A 16,740-nucleotide genomic window follows, 5' to 3' on the forward strand; every position below is an offset into this window, starting at 1 on the left:
AATTCTACCAGAACATCAAAGAAGAACTATGTAACAATATTACAAGAAATGTACTCACTACCTTAGGTATGTAACTCTAACCCCTTTGTATGATAACCTTGACAATAAAATCAAATTAAAGAAAATAATTAATAAATTACTTCTCAAATTCTTTCATAAAATAGAAAAAGAAGAAATATCACTGAACTCATTCTATGAAGCATATGTTACGCCAAACCCAAAACTAGGCAGACATTAAAAATAAGAAAAGAATTATAGATCAATTTCTCTGATAAACATTGAAACAAACATTATCAGTAAAAATCACTGTTATTAGACTTTAACAGAATATTAAAAAAATCATACTGATGTGTAAGTTGATGTCATCCCTTGAATGCAAGTAATATATATTGGTAAAATACAGAAATTATTAAAGATAAAGAAGTATCACATAAATAGAACTTAGAACAAAAATCAGATGATCATCTTAATATGGGCAGAAAAAACATTCACAGAATTCAGTATTGTTTCATAATGTAAACTTGAAGAAACTAGGATTCAAGGGGACATACCTGAATTTAATAAAAATTACATATGATTAACAAATTGATAAGGAAACTGTACAGATAGTACTCATAAGAAGAAATGGATCAGGGAAATGTAGTACACATACACAATGGAATTTTATGCCTCTATCAGAAAGAATGACATTGCCCCATTCGTGAGGAAATGGAAGGACTTGGAAAAAATTATACTAAGTGAAATGAGCCAGACCCAAAGAAACATGGACTCTATGGTCTCCCTCATAGGGAATAATTAGCACAGGTTTAGGCTAGTCACGGCTGAGGATCACAAAAGCCTAATAGCTATGCCCTTATGAATGTGTAAGATAATCCTAAGTGAAATGAACTCCATGTTATGGAAACGACTTTCACTGTTGTAATTACTTTCAACGTGTGATGTGAAACCGTAGCTTCTTTTGTTGATGATCCTCTTGTATCCCTTTCCTGTGGTTGTACCCACACTATCACTGCATCTTATCTGAGTACATTGGAAACTGTATATACTGTTATTAGAACTAGGAAAGTGAAAGGGAATATCAAAATTGAGAGACAAAGGATAAAAAGACAAACGACTACAAAAGCAATACTTGCAAAACTGTTTGGTGTAAAGCAACTTAACAACTCATGGGGGGAGAGGGAAGGGGGGGAGGAGGGAGGAGGTAACAAACAGTACAAGAAATGTACCCAAGGCCTAACTTATGAAACTGTAACCTCTCTGTACATCACTTTGACAATAAATAAGAGAAAAAAATGTCACAGGACAACAAAAAAAAAAAAGAAGAAATGCAAATGATTAATATTTACATGAACAACTGTTACACACCCTTAGCGATAAAAGGAATATAAATTAAAAATTACACAAGATCGTTCATAGAATGACTAAAATAATCTTCTAATTAAGCATGCAGATGTTATTATGAACTACTGCCATGGGTCCATTATAAACACAAAGGTTAAAAACTAGAAGAATATTAAAATGTTGAAAGTAATTAGAAAGTTTGAAATAGCACTTGAGAAACATGGCTGCATATTAGTTTTTGTTTGTTTTGGTGATTTTCCCCACGTTTAAATTATACCTGTAAAGATACATCAAAATTATCACAATATGATCTATATTTTGAGATTTTACTTAATACAGAGATCCATTCCATGCTTTAGAAAATACTTAGGTCTTCACAAATAAGATAATTCCAGACAAATTGTATCAAATAACAGAATATCTTGTCTTCTACTGAGTAATCTGGCACTATCTATCTCATGTTGTATTTCTGGAATACATAATAATTTATCAGATTATACAAATATAGTACTGTGGACAAAATCATGCCAAATAGCTTGGAAGATTACTATCAACTGGATATGAAAAACTTAAATAAAGTATCCTTGGTCTTAGAACAGATAACTAAAGAACAGTCTAAATGAAAGTATGACATTGTTTATATAAACTCAAGCATGAATTTGTTTAGAATAAATTTATTATTATTATTATTATTATTATTGTTTTCTTTTTGGCCAGTTCTGGTGCTTGGTCTCAGGGCCTGAGCATTGTCTCTGGCTTCTTTTTGCTCATGGCTAACAGTGTACCACTTGAGACACAGTGCCACTTCTGGCTCTTTCTGTTTATAGGGTGCTGAGCAATCGAACCCAGGGCTTCATACATTTAAGGCAAACACTCTACCATTAAGCCACATTCCCAGCCCTAGTAAATACTTTTATTATTTTAATAGCAAAACCTATTTGCTTGAATAGTGTTGTTTGGAGGAAGTTGAAATAGTGTTATTATTTTAAGAAATGTGGAATGGTTTTGGCACTCTGATTTCCAGCGCTTTTTTAAGTTAATCTGTGCATGATAACACATCCTATGTATATGAGTCAAAATGTTATTACATTCTCAAAATTTAAAATATTCATGGAGCAGCATTTTAAGATCTATCACTGGTCATTGATTGTGAGACTTTCAGGTGGAAAGATATGGGCTGTTACATATTAAGTGTCTATTGATAGAAAATGCTTTAATCAAAATCAGAAATAGGAACTTTCTAAACAAGACACCTCAGTTAAGGGTCTTAATGAAATAGACAACATGTAAGTTTAGGTAAGCAATCAATAACATTAAATAACTACAAATGTATCAATTATTCTCTGGAAATAGAACTTAGATTTTGTTGCTTTTGTTGTTTGCTGGTACTAGTGTTTGAAGTCTTGGCTTTGCACTGGCTAGCCAATCACTCTACCACTTGAGCCATTTCAATTTGGTCATTTTTGAGATAAAGACTTTTTTTTTTTTGCCTCAGCAGGCCTGGATAATGATCCTCCTACTTACATCTCTTAGATGTAGAGAATAGCACACTCCATAATGCCCTCATTCTGTACAGATACAGTATCATGGACTTTTTTCTAAGGCTAACTTCCCACTGTGATTCTTCCTGTGTCTACTTCCTAATGAAATTTATGTGCAGCTGAATGTGTAAAAATGATGAAAATATTACTTGCAATGTAGAAGTGGCTCTAGGGCTACTGGAGAAAAAAAACCCAGAATACGTTAGGTGGACATTGATCACAGCCACATGCATTGAGGTTGACAAAATTCTGGAAGTGAGAGATGTATTGGATAAAGTTGAAAGACACCAAGAAAGTGTCAGACTTTGGAAAATAGAGGCATGCTTCCCTACATATGACTCAATTATAGGAAGAAAGTCTTAGCAATGGTCTATAATTGATTTTAAGGGAAAATCAAAATACTCTATGTCCCAAATTTCTTCATCAAACACACTAGGACCCAAGGATATATGGAAAGACAATTCCTTCTTGAATGGAAAAAAGGCAGAATTTCATTATGAATGTTTTAAGAAAAAAATGTTTAATGCTCAAAAATGTTAATAGAAGTTTTCTATTAATCAAATCTCTTCAGCTATTGATGTCCTTATAGTCACAAATGGAAAATTCAATGCAATAATTTATTTCATTCTTATTTTATTTATGTGATTTTATTTAACTTTTTACAAGAAGTGACTATTCTCTGCTTTCCTCTAAAAATTGTTCATAGATATTAGAATTTTATTTTTACTAAATTTAAACAGTAAACGAAATGTCATGAATATCCATCAATTAGGTTAAATTTACTTGTGTTTCATGAATAGGTTTAGTATACAAATATAATTTGGAATGTTTGGTCCAGTAATATTAGAAAGTGTTTTATGCACTATCTCTTTTAATGTTACAAAATGTATTAATCATGCTTCTATAAAAAATATGACCAAATAAATACTCCCTTGTTAGTCTTTTGATTATGTATAACATATTAGTATTAAAGTCAGGATAATATCTGAAATTTTGCTGGATATTAAATATGTGATAATAGGAAAAAGCCGTATTTCTAATATTTTGCTAATCAAATTGTTAGTGTTCCTTCTTACAGTAGAATGTACAAAACTTATTTATAGCCATCTATTAAGATCTTTCAATTGGGTAAAATCAATAATATCATGTTAGTTTAAGCACTGGTGGCTCATTTCCATAATCCTACCTATACAGCAGCTAAAATCTGAGGATCGTGTTTTGAAGCCAGTTCAGGCAGGAAAGTCTGTGAACCTCTTATCTCCATTAATAACAAGAAAACTGAAAGTGGAGCTGTTGGCTCAAATTGGTAGAGTGTTAACTAGTCTTGAGCACAAGAACTCAGGGACAACCAGACCAGACCTTGAGTTCAAGCCTCATGACCACCCAAGAAATGTCCTTTTAAACATTTATTATTCTTTATATAATAGATCTAATGTGGCAACTTATACTTATTACACGAAGGGTTTTGTTTAGCTATTTTTACTTTCTAAAGTTTACGTGTTTCAATAAGAGAGCAGCAATTTAAGATGTCCATTTAGCTGTTAAACGCTTCTTTTTTTTTTTTTTTTTCTTTTTGGCCAGTCCTGGGGCTTGGACTCAGGGCCTGAGCACTGTCCCTGGCTTCTTTTTGCTCAAGGCTAGCACTCTGCCACTTGAGCCACAGCGCCACTTCTGGCCATTTTCTGTATATGTGGTGCTGGGGAATCGAACCCAGGGCCTCATGTATATGAGGCAGGCACGCTTGCCACTAGGCCATATCCCCAGCTCTGTTAAACGCTTCTTGATCCTCTTCTATCATTTTTTCCCATTTCAACTTCCCCTTCCCAGATGTATTTCCCACTTACATTTCCCTCTCATATTTCCCACTTCCTCAAGTATGTACATTAAGTATTCTACAACTTTGCTTAGTCTTTTATCTGAGCTTATTAACACCATTTAAAAGATTAGAATAAATCAATTACTTTTCAAGTCTAAAACATTCCAGAGAAAAGCTCTCATTTTCACTAAGAATATCCAAATGATTTCAACATTACAATGCTCAATTATTTTGCAGAATCTGCAAACCTTTAAATGTAGTGATAGGCTTGTTTATTAAGTTAGCAGTATTATTTTCAATTTCATTTGGACAATTTATTTAGTACATGGGTTTTGGCGACCCAGTTATCACAAAATATATAATTCAATTCTCTTTCACTTTATACCTGAGCTGACAGAAAATGCAGTACGTACATGTTCCATTAAACTAAATGTCATCCAACATTTGTCAAATATTATCCTGTTACAATTTGATATCTAAATTCATATTTGAGCAAAGTAAGCTTCCGAAAGTATGCTTGTGGCTCTGTACCTCCAGAAATGAATTTAAAGACAAAAAAAGACCTGCAGCTCATCAGAACCACAACAATAATTCTGAATATTTTCTTGTGATGAAAAAGAAAATCAAGTTTACCTCAATATATTTTCAAATATTTACTGGAAGTAATATACAAGAAAAATACAACACAAAATTGTCTCCTGGACAAAGATACCTCACAAGTTTACCCTAGTGGGCGCATTGTGTAATCTAGAATGATTCTTTCTAGTGTACAAACCATTAGATTGGTTGTTCAAAATTGTACAAAGTTTTGTTTTTTCTTTCTCCCTTTCACTGTCCCTCTCCCTCTCTCAATTTCTCTGTTTTGGCATTTAATACAGTCTCCTCTGAAACAATTGACAGGTTTCTTTACCTGCTTAGAAGTTTAAATCAATCACATACACACACACACACACACACACACACACACACGCACACACACACAGAGAGAGAGAGAGAGAGAGAGAGAGTAAAATCCTAATAACGTCAATGAGTTGAAAGTTTACAGAAATAAATACTTCACAAATTGACTGCTGATATAAAAAGAAAGACTGAAAGATTATACTGGAGTGTGATGGAAATGGGACAAGAAAGAAGATAGTCATCTGATCTCATGGGAAAGGATATTTCTTGCCTAAGTGAAAGACACCTAACCCCTCACCCCATCTCGGCTCCATAAGTTAAGTTAATGTAATCAAAATAACATTGGGATCAGTATTAACACAGTTTGGGAAGATGTATGTATAGATAGAGGAAAAACTCTCTAGAAAGGAAACTAAGTGGTAGATTTTTTTCCTCTCTTAGTTCTTTCTATTTGAGGAAAAATATTATCATAAATATGAAAGAAGATGGCTGTGGTAGCAATACTCTAAGACAATATTTGCTAAAAGTTGTATTGGTTTTCACCTCAGGGAACGAAGAAATAGGGGCCATAGCAGCAGGGGGTGGGGGAAGGGAAGAGGGAAAGTGAGAGAGGGAAGAAAGGGAAGGCAGGGTAATGTCTGCAAACTCTGGGTCTAGGTTTTGCGAGACCAGCACCCCAGTGACCTACAACTTGAAAAATTGACGCAGCATAAAAAAGTATATTAGAAAACTGAACCCAATTTAAACAGTACAACTAGAGATGACACAGTAAACCACTTAAAATGGATGTAATTTAAAACAGTTTCAAAATAAAAAAGAAACAACTAGAAGATAGGGAATCCCTCCTTTCTTTCTTTTCTTCCCTCCCTCCCTCCCTCCCTCCCTCCCTCGCTCCCTCCCTCCCTCCCTTCCTTCCTCTGTTTCTGTCTCTCTTTTGCCAGTCATAGGGCTTGGCCTGAGCATTGTCCCCAGCTTCTTTTTTTTAATCTGGGTTTTTTTTTTTTTTTTTTTTTTTTTTGCTCAAGGCTAGTAGCACTCTACCACTTGAGCCACAGCACCCACCTCTGGTGTTTTCTGTGCATGTGGTTCTGTGGAATCAAACCCAGGGCTTCATGCATGCTAGGTGATCACTCTACCACTAAGCCACATTCCCAGCCCCGTGAATTATTTCTGATTTGATATTTCTTACTAGATTAAAGAGTATATCAGTTCAGGTCTGAGAATGTGGCTTAGTGGCAGAGTGCTTGCCTAGCATGCATGAAACCCTGGGTTTGATTTCTCAGTACCACATAAACAGAAAAACCTGAAGTGGCACTGTCACTCAAGTGGCAAAGCTCTAAGCTTGAGCAAAAGAAGCTCAGGCCCTGAGTTCAAGACCCAGGACAGGCAAAAAATAAATTTTAAAAAGTTATATAAGTTCATGCAGAAATGTAACCTAAATAGAAAATCTATTCAAATAAAAGTAATTTCAATTTACATATATCAAGGCATTAAAAATACTTTCACAAATCTATAAATTTATGACTCATTCATTTCATAAATTTGATATTTTCACATCTTAAAATGTCTACTGGGTGTTTTTTTTTTTTTGATTCAGTAAGACTTTAGACTAAAATTCTGTTAGAATGCACCTTAACAATAGTTCCCTGAAAAAATTCTACTTTGCCTACTCATTATCTGTATTCTGGGTACTCACAGTTAGTGAATGAGAGAAATAAACAGCCAGAGAGCCTTTAAGGTAAGTCCATGTGGAACTAGGCAAGGAGATGTGATTATAAAGGAGTGCCATCAGCTCATCTCTCACTAGACTTACAATCATTGTATCAAGACAAGCTAGGCCTTGGGAACATTAGGAATTGGAGTCAACAAAGCAAATTTTGGAAGAACAACCATGTTGGATCAGCTGGTTCCCAATCCTTTTCCTTTGTGAGTTCATCTCTCTAGGCCATGTCTAAGTAGCTTGTTTTAATCTTTGTTGACAGGAAGAGAAGTGAAATACATAACACTCCCTTAAAAACAAGAACAAAACTGTCAGATTTCCTGATCTATCTCCATGGCTGTAAGTGTCCTAGTGGCCTCTACACTTATTCTCTAATGGTTTGATGAGCTCAGCTAGATTACAATAGACTTAATAAAGCTAAAGGAAACTATTTAAGAAAGATAGCATATCAATGTTTACAATAAAAAGTATGGTTTGTATATAAACTTTCACATGCTTAGTTAGATTTCTTTTGTGTCTTATTTTAATCAGAATTTCACAAATCTCTTTCAAGTATATCCAGCTAGGTCTATAATAGGGTGAATTGATTCTTCTTCATGATGGCCATCCACCAATTTTTGGATGCCAAGAATTTTACACTAAAAAAAAAGTCAATTTGCAGACATGATTGTGAAGAAGGAGATTATCCTGGTTTATCTATAAAGATGTGATGTCATCCCAGGTAGAGTTAGAGACCAGTGACCCAAGTCTGTAATCTTAGCTACTAAGAATGCAGAGAAATTGAGTATTACCAGTTTATCCATTCTGGAGAAGAAATGTCTGAGGGACACTCTGTACAAAATAATAAGTCATCAGGACTGGAGGCCTGACTCAAATGGTATAGAGTCCACTGAGCAAGCACAAAACCCTTCATTCAAACTCCAGCACCAGCAAACATTAAGATGGTCAGATTCAAATATGTAAGACTGTAACCATGAAGCTACAAGAAGGAGAGGATGCTGTGCTGTGTTTAAAAGTAAGAGACCTGGAACTAAGTCACATAGGTTGCCTCTAGAAGATAGAAAAGGCAACAAATTATACAGTAGACCCTCTAAAAGGAAATGACATGACATTCTATCACATTGTGGGTCATGGAGACTCTCTCAGCAGTTAGTTCCTCTAGAAGTCCAAGGTAACTAATTTCTATGGTTTTAAGCCAATCAATCTAAGATAATTTATTATAGTGGAATCAGGAAATTAACTCAAATAATCTGACCCAGGACTCAGAGTTAAATTAGTTTGGAGAAGTGTGTGTGTGTGTGTGTGTGTGTGTGTGTGTGTGTGTGTGTGTGTGTGTGTGTGTGTACTAGGAATTGACAGTATGCTCTGTTCCTCAGGGACTGGGCACTGTCCCTGTGTCTTTGCTGGGCCACACCTCTGCTTCTGGCCTGTTGGTAATTCACTGGAGATTCTTGTCTCGCAGACTTTCTTGCCCAGGTTGGCTTTGAACCATAATCTTTAGATGTTATAGTACTGAGTACATAGGACTACAGTCTTGAGCCATCTGTGCCTGGCTGAGATGACAATTCTTATCATACAAAAATAACTTTATAGTGGTGTTTAATTTGCACTAATGCATGACTTTGTACTGTGTTTGTGTGTGTCTGTGTGTGTGTCCTAGAAATTTACCCTACACACCTATCTATCATCCCATCATCACTCAGGAAATGCAGGTGAAGGACTGAGGGCTTAAGACTAGCCAGTTACAAAGTGAGAATGTGACCCCAAAATAGGAACAAAACAAACAGAAAGCACAAAGATGAAATAAATTTGTTGGTCCTGGGATTTTAACTCTGGACCTGGGCACTGTCCCCTAGGTTTTGTACTCAGGGCTCTATTACTTGGGCCAGGCTCTATTTCTGGCTTTTTCTAGCTAACTGGAGTGGACAGTCTCTCTTATCTGGGCTTTCTTCCAACTGTGAACCCCAGATCTCACCCTCCTGAGCAGCTAAGTATGAGTAACCTGTGCCTGGCTTGGTTTTGTGTGTGTGTGTGTGTGTGTGTGTGTGTGTGTGTGTGTGTATGGAGGCTTGTGTTGTATGCTGGTTTGGGGGCTTGAATTCAGGGCCTGGGTGCTGTCGATAAGCCTTTGTTATTAAGACTAGCTCTTTACCAATGGTATCTGGATTTTCTTTTTTTGGTTGCTAATTGGACAAAAGAATCTCACAGCCTTTCCATCCTGGGTTAGCTTTCAAACTTAATCCTCACGTTTTAGCTTCATCAATAGCTAGTATTGGAGTGCCCACCAGAGATAAACTATGCTTTAAAAATAAAATAAATAAAATATTATAATTTAATCCAAAATCATAAGAGCTCTTTCCTATGTTGTGTTTTGTAGTTTACTTTTATATTTTTAGTTTCAGGTTTACACTTGGTCCCTGAATTATTTTCAATTAACTTGATGTAAAACTCAGTTCAGTTCAAATTTTCACTTACAATGAGTTCATATGTTTCAGTGTCATTTTTAGAAAAAAACACCTATTTTTTAAATAAATTTTCTCTGGATTTATGTCAAAAACCCAGGGACCCACTTGTAAATGAGGGCTTATTTTTCTGAACTTTTACTTACATTTTGTTAGTTTTCTTGTCTTTACAATAAAAACACACTTTACATTTTTGAATATAGCTTTTCATAGTTTTTCTAATTAATCTCTTAAGAATTCCAACTTTTTGATATATTGTAGAAGGTATTTTTGTTTCAATATTATAAGAATAGTCAAATAACATACATGCATAGATATATTTATCTTATGACTTCCAAACACACTAAATTCAACTAAAATTTTTAGTAACTAAAAATTGTAATAGATTTTCTGTAAATACAGTATTATTCCTTTTCTAATTAGATAACAATTTCCAATTTTCTGATTTCTTTTCTTGCTGGTTTTTGATTATTATTCAATTTATTACATTGAATACAATAATTTGGAAGTAAATATAAAGAAGCAATTTCTAAAAATCCATACCCTCTTAATTTTCTTAAAAGCCATTTATATTTAAAGGTTCCTAGAAGATATAATTCTCAACCTCTGGGATGCATTGCACCTCATCACATAGAATGAATTATATTTTGTCTACATCTAATTATTTTGAATAATTCACCAGAATTCCATTCTGGTGACAGCATCTAAACTTTATATGTCCCTTTCATGGTGTTTCTGAGAATGGATTGACAGTAAAAGATATTCCTTTTATAATGTTACTGAGAAATTATGAGATTATGTGCCACGTTAGTAATAACAAGTAAATGGAAAAAAATGGAGATACTTAAGTAGAATTAAATTAGGACCCCTCAAGTTCTGATGGGAAGCTCAACTGTTAGAGTGTATGGAGTGCTCTACATAGGATGGTCTTGCCTTCCATGAAGAGAACACTTGACTCTAAACTAATAAGCAATGTTCTACTTTCTTCCCCTATCCTCCCAAATATATTAAAAGCAAGAACTGAATCAATCAGTTTTAAAGAAATCTTCATTCCAGAACAAAAATTGAAGTTATTTATAATAATTGAGGGGTCATTATGACCAACACATACACACACACACACATACACATGCATACACACACATGCATTTGTTAAAATGAAGACATTTTGTACAACTGGTTTATGTCAATGGAAAAGTTTAAAAAAGAATATGTTCATTAATATAATATTATGTAGAATCTGAAGGATAAAACTTAGAATTAGAAAAAATATAGCCCATGATAAGACAAATAAACCTTTCATATAAACCAATTTAGAATTAATCTGATGTTAGAATAGGCACAAAGGATATTATAAATAGTTATAGTTGCAGTTTTTCCCACATTACACACATTAGTTTTCCTCAGGAGTCAATATTTTATGATTATAACTTATTTTCCAGAAGTTTAGTAATGGATATTTATCTCCAAAATCTTTCTATTAAAGTTGGTACCTTGGAACATAACATAATATAACATAACATTCCCATCTTCACTCAATTATGCAAATGTATTATAGGGGATATTTTAATATTGTTCTATTGAGTACAAATGACATGTAAGATATAAAATGTAGGCTTTCTATAGGACATCCAAAAATTGTATAGAAGCATTACTGTCTAATTCCAAATCCACGGTGGTACTTAACTTTCACTCTGTCTTTTCCCCAGCCACTGTCTTTTACTAAAATATGTTCTATGTCTATATAGTGGCTTATTATGATATTATTTGTAAACATAGTTACATGCCCTGTGGCAACTGGTTTCATTCACTAGTGAATAATTTTAAGCAGAAGTTCATAGAAAGTTTTGCATTTTGCATAAGCACAATGGTTCAGTATTTGTTAAGTTTACACATTGACTTTAGAGAAAAATACAACTCTGAGAAGAATTGGTATTTCAAATCAGAGATTTTCCAATTAAAAATACATCTAATTTCTGAACATGGAACGTTTTATATTCATGTTATTGCAAAATACTTAGCAAAGTAGAGAAAATTTTAATCCTTAGAAATTCTGCTGTGCATGCCTAAGTCACATTCTGTGTCTATCTTCTCAAAAAGCCAATATCCTCTAGTTTGCTTTTCCTTCTTTCTTAACAATTCCCTCCTACAGCTACTTGGGCACCTTTACTTTTCTTAGTCCAGTGTAACACTCACTTCTTGGCCTCTCTGTTTCCCAAGAGAGCCCTAATTGCCTTAGCATCTGTCTTCTGACTGATACTCATAAGACTTACGAACAGATGCCCAGGAGACTGTTCTCTGAATATGGGATCTAAGAGGTTGTTACCTTATTAGCTTAATGATCCTCATGGTTATTGTTCATATCCTTTACTTACAAAAAGTTAACTTCAATTCCAAACTTTACCTCATTATTAGGTGCTAATTTTCCTTTGTATTTGTGCTCATTAGGAGGGCACTGTTCTGTGTGGTGCTTAAATAAAGCTCAGGGGAAGGGAGGATGCATGCTGTGAATGCAAGCTGTCTACAAGACACAGGAATAGCTCAGTAATGGCAGACTCTTATGTACTTCATAGAAAGAAACTTTTAGTTTGTAATCACTTGGGATTCTTTAGAATTTTGAAGTCTACTTTCATTTGCTCAAAATTATGGAAGAAAAATGAGGCAAGAGGTATCAGGTTTGACAAGAAATGTACCTTATGTATGTAACTATAATCCCTCTGTATATCACCTTATCAATAAAATAACGTTTAAAAAATTTGGAATGTTACACGACAGGAATCCAAGGTATGGGGCTATGTTGATAATGATGTCAATTCACTAGTTAAAATCTTCATGTGCCCGCTGATATTAGTCAATGTAAGACATCATCCAATCAAAGGGTCATGCTCAGCTAAAATTACTACAATACATTTATTATTGTAGCTATGTGGAGTGTTGCTACAAAAGATGAGAAAAAAGGAAAACTTCACTTAAGAGTCCATTTAAGAGGAACATCATTAAAAATTGGAGAAGTACACGATTGACAATATCTATTTCTGCATGTGAGAAAGGACAAAAAGGCCACTGATCACTAGTTGCCCACATACATAACCATTATTCCTTTGAAATGTCTTTTTTATTCTACATAATAAACAAGTAATTTATTTTACTTGTGACATAACAAAAATCCATTGTCATTAATAACATTTATGAAGCTTATCTTTGAGTTAATTGCTCAATTGCTTCTATTAAATACATTCATCAAGCCAATCTGCTTTAAAGTTGATTGTGCAATACTTTTGAATAATCGTAGGTATATAAGTATGCATTAATGAAGTTGCTTTAGGAAGGCATTAACCAGACCTGGTGATCTATGTTGTCATTGGATTCATGGTAACTTTACTTAACCTTCTTAAGGAGAAAATAAACAATAATTTTGACCAATAATTTTGAGTCCTTTTTTCACTTATTCTGTAGAGTTTTTACCTCATGTTTGGCAAAATTAGGCAAATAGTATATGACTAGCATAGTAAAAATTTTATTTATATGAGCTTCAACATGAATTGAGGATGAGAGTTTGCAGAAGGAATAAAGTCAGCATGTGCCACTATGAAGCTGTTAAGAAGAGGCCCATGGGGGCTGGGGATATGGCCTAGTGGCAAGAGTGCCTGCCTCATATACATGAGGCCCTGGGTTCAATTTCCCAGCACCACATATACAGAAAATGGCCAGAAGTGGCGCTGTGGCTCAAGTGGCAGAGTGCTAGCCTTGAGCAAAAAGAAGCCAGGGACAGTGCTCAGGCCCTGAGTCCAAGCCCCAGGACTGGCTAAAAAAAAAAAAAAAAAAAAAAAAAAAAAAAAAAAAGAGGCCCATGAAACATCCAAAGAATCAGAACTTCTGCATACCCAAAGCACACCATGAATGATTCCAACTTTGTTCAAGTTATACACACAAATAATTGAATAACAAGAGTGTAAAAGAGGTACTCTGGGGGACTGAGTACCAAGGTAAGAAGGGATTATGAACTGAGAAGGTAAAGTAGGGTGAATAATATGTGCTTTATATACGTGTGCTATATTCATGTATGAAAATAGGTAATGAAACCTGTTCAATTTATTTTTGTGAGAGGAGAGAGGAAATGAGGGAATAAAAATAGAGGTGGTGAAATTGATGAGGGTACATTATTCATATATATGGAAATACCACAGTGAAATCTTCTTATAGAGTTAATGGGGCTAGTTTAAAATATTAATATAAATAGGTATAGATAATATATGGGATGCATATTTACAGGATAATAATTCATTGTTATTAATTAATATATTGTAATATAGTATATACTTTACATATATATTTAAAATGCCTTCCTTTACGTGGTTTTTAAATAATACTCACTTATTTCTCAAGAATCCAATCCAATCCAAGGTGTGGCCTATATTGAAGCCTATTGGTCAACACTATAGTTATGTAAATAGGATTATTACCTTCGTGTGTGTGTGTGTGTGTGTGTGTGTGTGTGTGTGTGTGTGTGTGTTTAATTAGCCACTCTAGTTCTTCCAGGAAAGCATCCGGATTTAGACATTTTAATTATAATTTATCTTCTGATGTTTGTCTTTGGGATTATCTTAGAGTATATTGAGTACCTTAGTTTTTCATGTCATTTCTTTTCTCAAATGTGTAAAGTTTTTGTATATTTTCCTGAGAAATCTTTCCTCCATTCTGCACTAATCACTAGTGTCTTATAAATTCTTTAATTTGTTTCTTTTGTGTTGAATCTTTATTTCCTTTCAATTTCCATACCACAATTTCTTTTTCTCTTTCTCTTTGTCTTTGCCTTTGCCTTTCCCTTCCTTTATCATGAGGCTTGAAGCCAGGGCCTGGATACTCTTGCAAGCATTTTTGCTCAAGGCTAGCACTTTATCACTTGAACCACAGTTCTACTTCCAGCTTTTTGGTGATTAATTGGAAATGAGTCTCATGGACATTGCTAACTAGGCTGGCTTCAAACTATGACCTTCAGATTTCAACTTCCTGAGTAGCACAGATTATAAGTGTGAGCCACCAACACTAGGCTCAGACTATAATTTCAAGTTACCTGTTTCATAGTTTGATATTTATTTTTTCTGCTGTACTAAACTGACTTTGCATATTTTTGGTAAAGTATTAAAATTAGATATTGTTAACATCACAATTGTTACATTTTCTGTATTTTGTTGATAATTCTCTTTTTTGTTCATAAATCATTTTCTAGTTTTCTTTTATTATGTTAGGATATTTCTTTAGCTTTTGAACATAATTAAAATATTTTCTTTATATAGAAAATCTGACACTGTGACTTCAGTGTTACTATCTGAAGATTGATTCTTATGAATGTGATACGATTCCCTGGGTTTTGCACATTTTGGTTTTGGTTGAAACCTGGGCTTTTTATAAGTCATGAAACCCTGTCATTGAAGATTGCTTCTTCTGAAATCATCAAGAATGTGAAGACTTTGTGTACTCTTTGCAATTTCCTAAGCATCTATGTTCACACCTATGCATGTGCTTTTTTTCAGTCAGCACACATTCATGACTGCATTTGTGTGTCTAAATTTCTCTCCTTGAATCATCAATGCATTCTTCTTCCTGATGAGTTAAATGTTCTGTATGGCTGGGCATGGTGATCCATACCTACAATCTCATCTATTTAGAAGGCCAAGGTAAAGGACTTACAGACAATATTTTCTTGATGTACTATCCATTGCAAGGCATCTGGGTTGTTCCTATAACTTAGCTATGCTGAGTGGTGCATCACTGAATGTGGGTATGCAGTTGCTGTAATCCTGACTTGCATTATTTTGCATAAATACTTAAAAGTGGTATTGCTGGATGCACTATCATCAGTTCTTTTTGTCTTACTTCAAAGATCATGAGGTAGAAGTAGTCCTGAGCCAAAGTAGCAAGACCTTATCTCTAAACAAATCAATAAAGTAAACAATAACTGTAGGTGTGGCCTAAGATTTGAATACTTGCTCTGTCTCCAGGAAGTCTTTGGCTGCCTTTACATGGTAATTCATGGGCTGGGCATCATCAGTGTGCATCTTTTTTTTAAATTTAATTTAATTGTCAAGATGATGTACAAAGGGTTAGCAGTTACATAAATAAGATTGTGAGTACATTTCTTTTTTTTTTGGCCAGTCCTAGGCCGTGAACTCAGGGCCTGAGCACTGTCACTGGCTTCTTTTTTGCTCAAGGCTTGCACTCTGCCACTTGAGCCACAGCGCCACTTCTGGCCATTTTCTGTATATGTGGTGCTGATGAATCGAACCCAGGGCCTCATGTATACGAGGCAAGCACTCTTGCCACTAGGCCATATTCCCAGCCCCATGAGTACATTTCTTGTCACACTTGTTACCCCTCCTTCATTTTACTCCTACCTTCCCTCCCCCAACCACCCACCAGTTGCACAGTTAATTTCCCCTTGTGAGGAGGATCACTATTGCATTGATTCTTCTTTTATTCTTTGTCTCACCATTTTAATGTTCCCCCTCTCTAATTCAGATAAATGTATATACGAAACCCTGTTTACCAAAATCAAATACAGTGACAATAGGAGATAAACCATAGGAAAGGAAAATGAAAAAAAACCCAAAACCTTTATGTAGTACACCAAAAATAACAACAATTTTTTTAAAAATTCCCTCGTTTCCATATCTTGGAGTTCATTTCCTGGATTGGGAGGATTAGCATCGTGAAAATGGCAATACTATCAAAAGCTGTCTACAATTTTAGTGCAATACCCATCAATATCGCAACATTATTCTTTAATGAAATAGAGGAAGCAATAAAAAATTCCAGCTTCTTGACAAAACAAATGTCCCTCATCATCTTGGGGCCATATCTTAAAGAAGTTTTTTTTTTTTTTTCTGGAATATTTTCAGGCAATGGCTCTACCACTTATGTCATGAATCCATTCCTTTTTGCTGTAGCTATTTTGTCAGA

Source organism: Perognathus longimembris, chromosome 11 (assembly GCF_023159225.1).
Source record: "Perognathus longimembris pacificus isolate PPM17 chromosome 11, ASM2315922v1, whole genome shotgun sequence".
Lineage (NCBI taxonomy): Eukaryota > Metazoa > Chordata > Mammalia > Rodentia > Heteromyidae > Perognathus > Perognathus longimembris.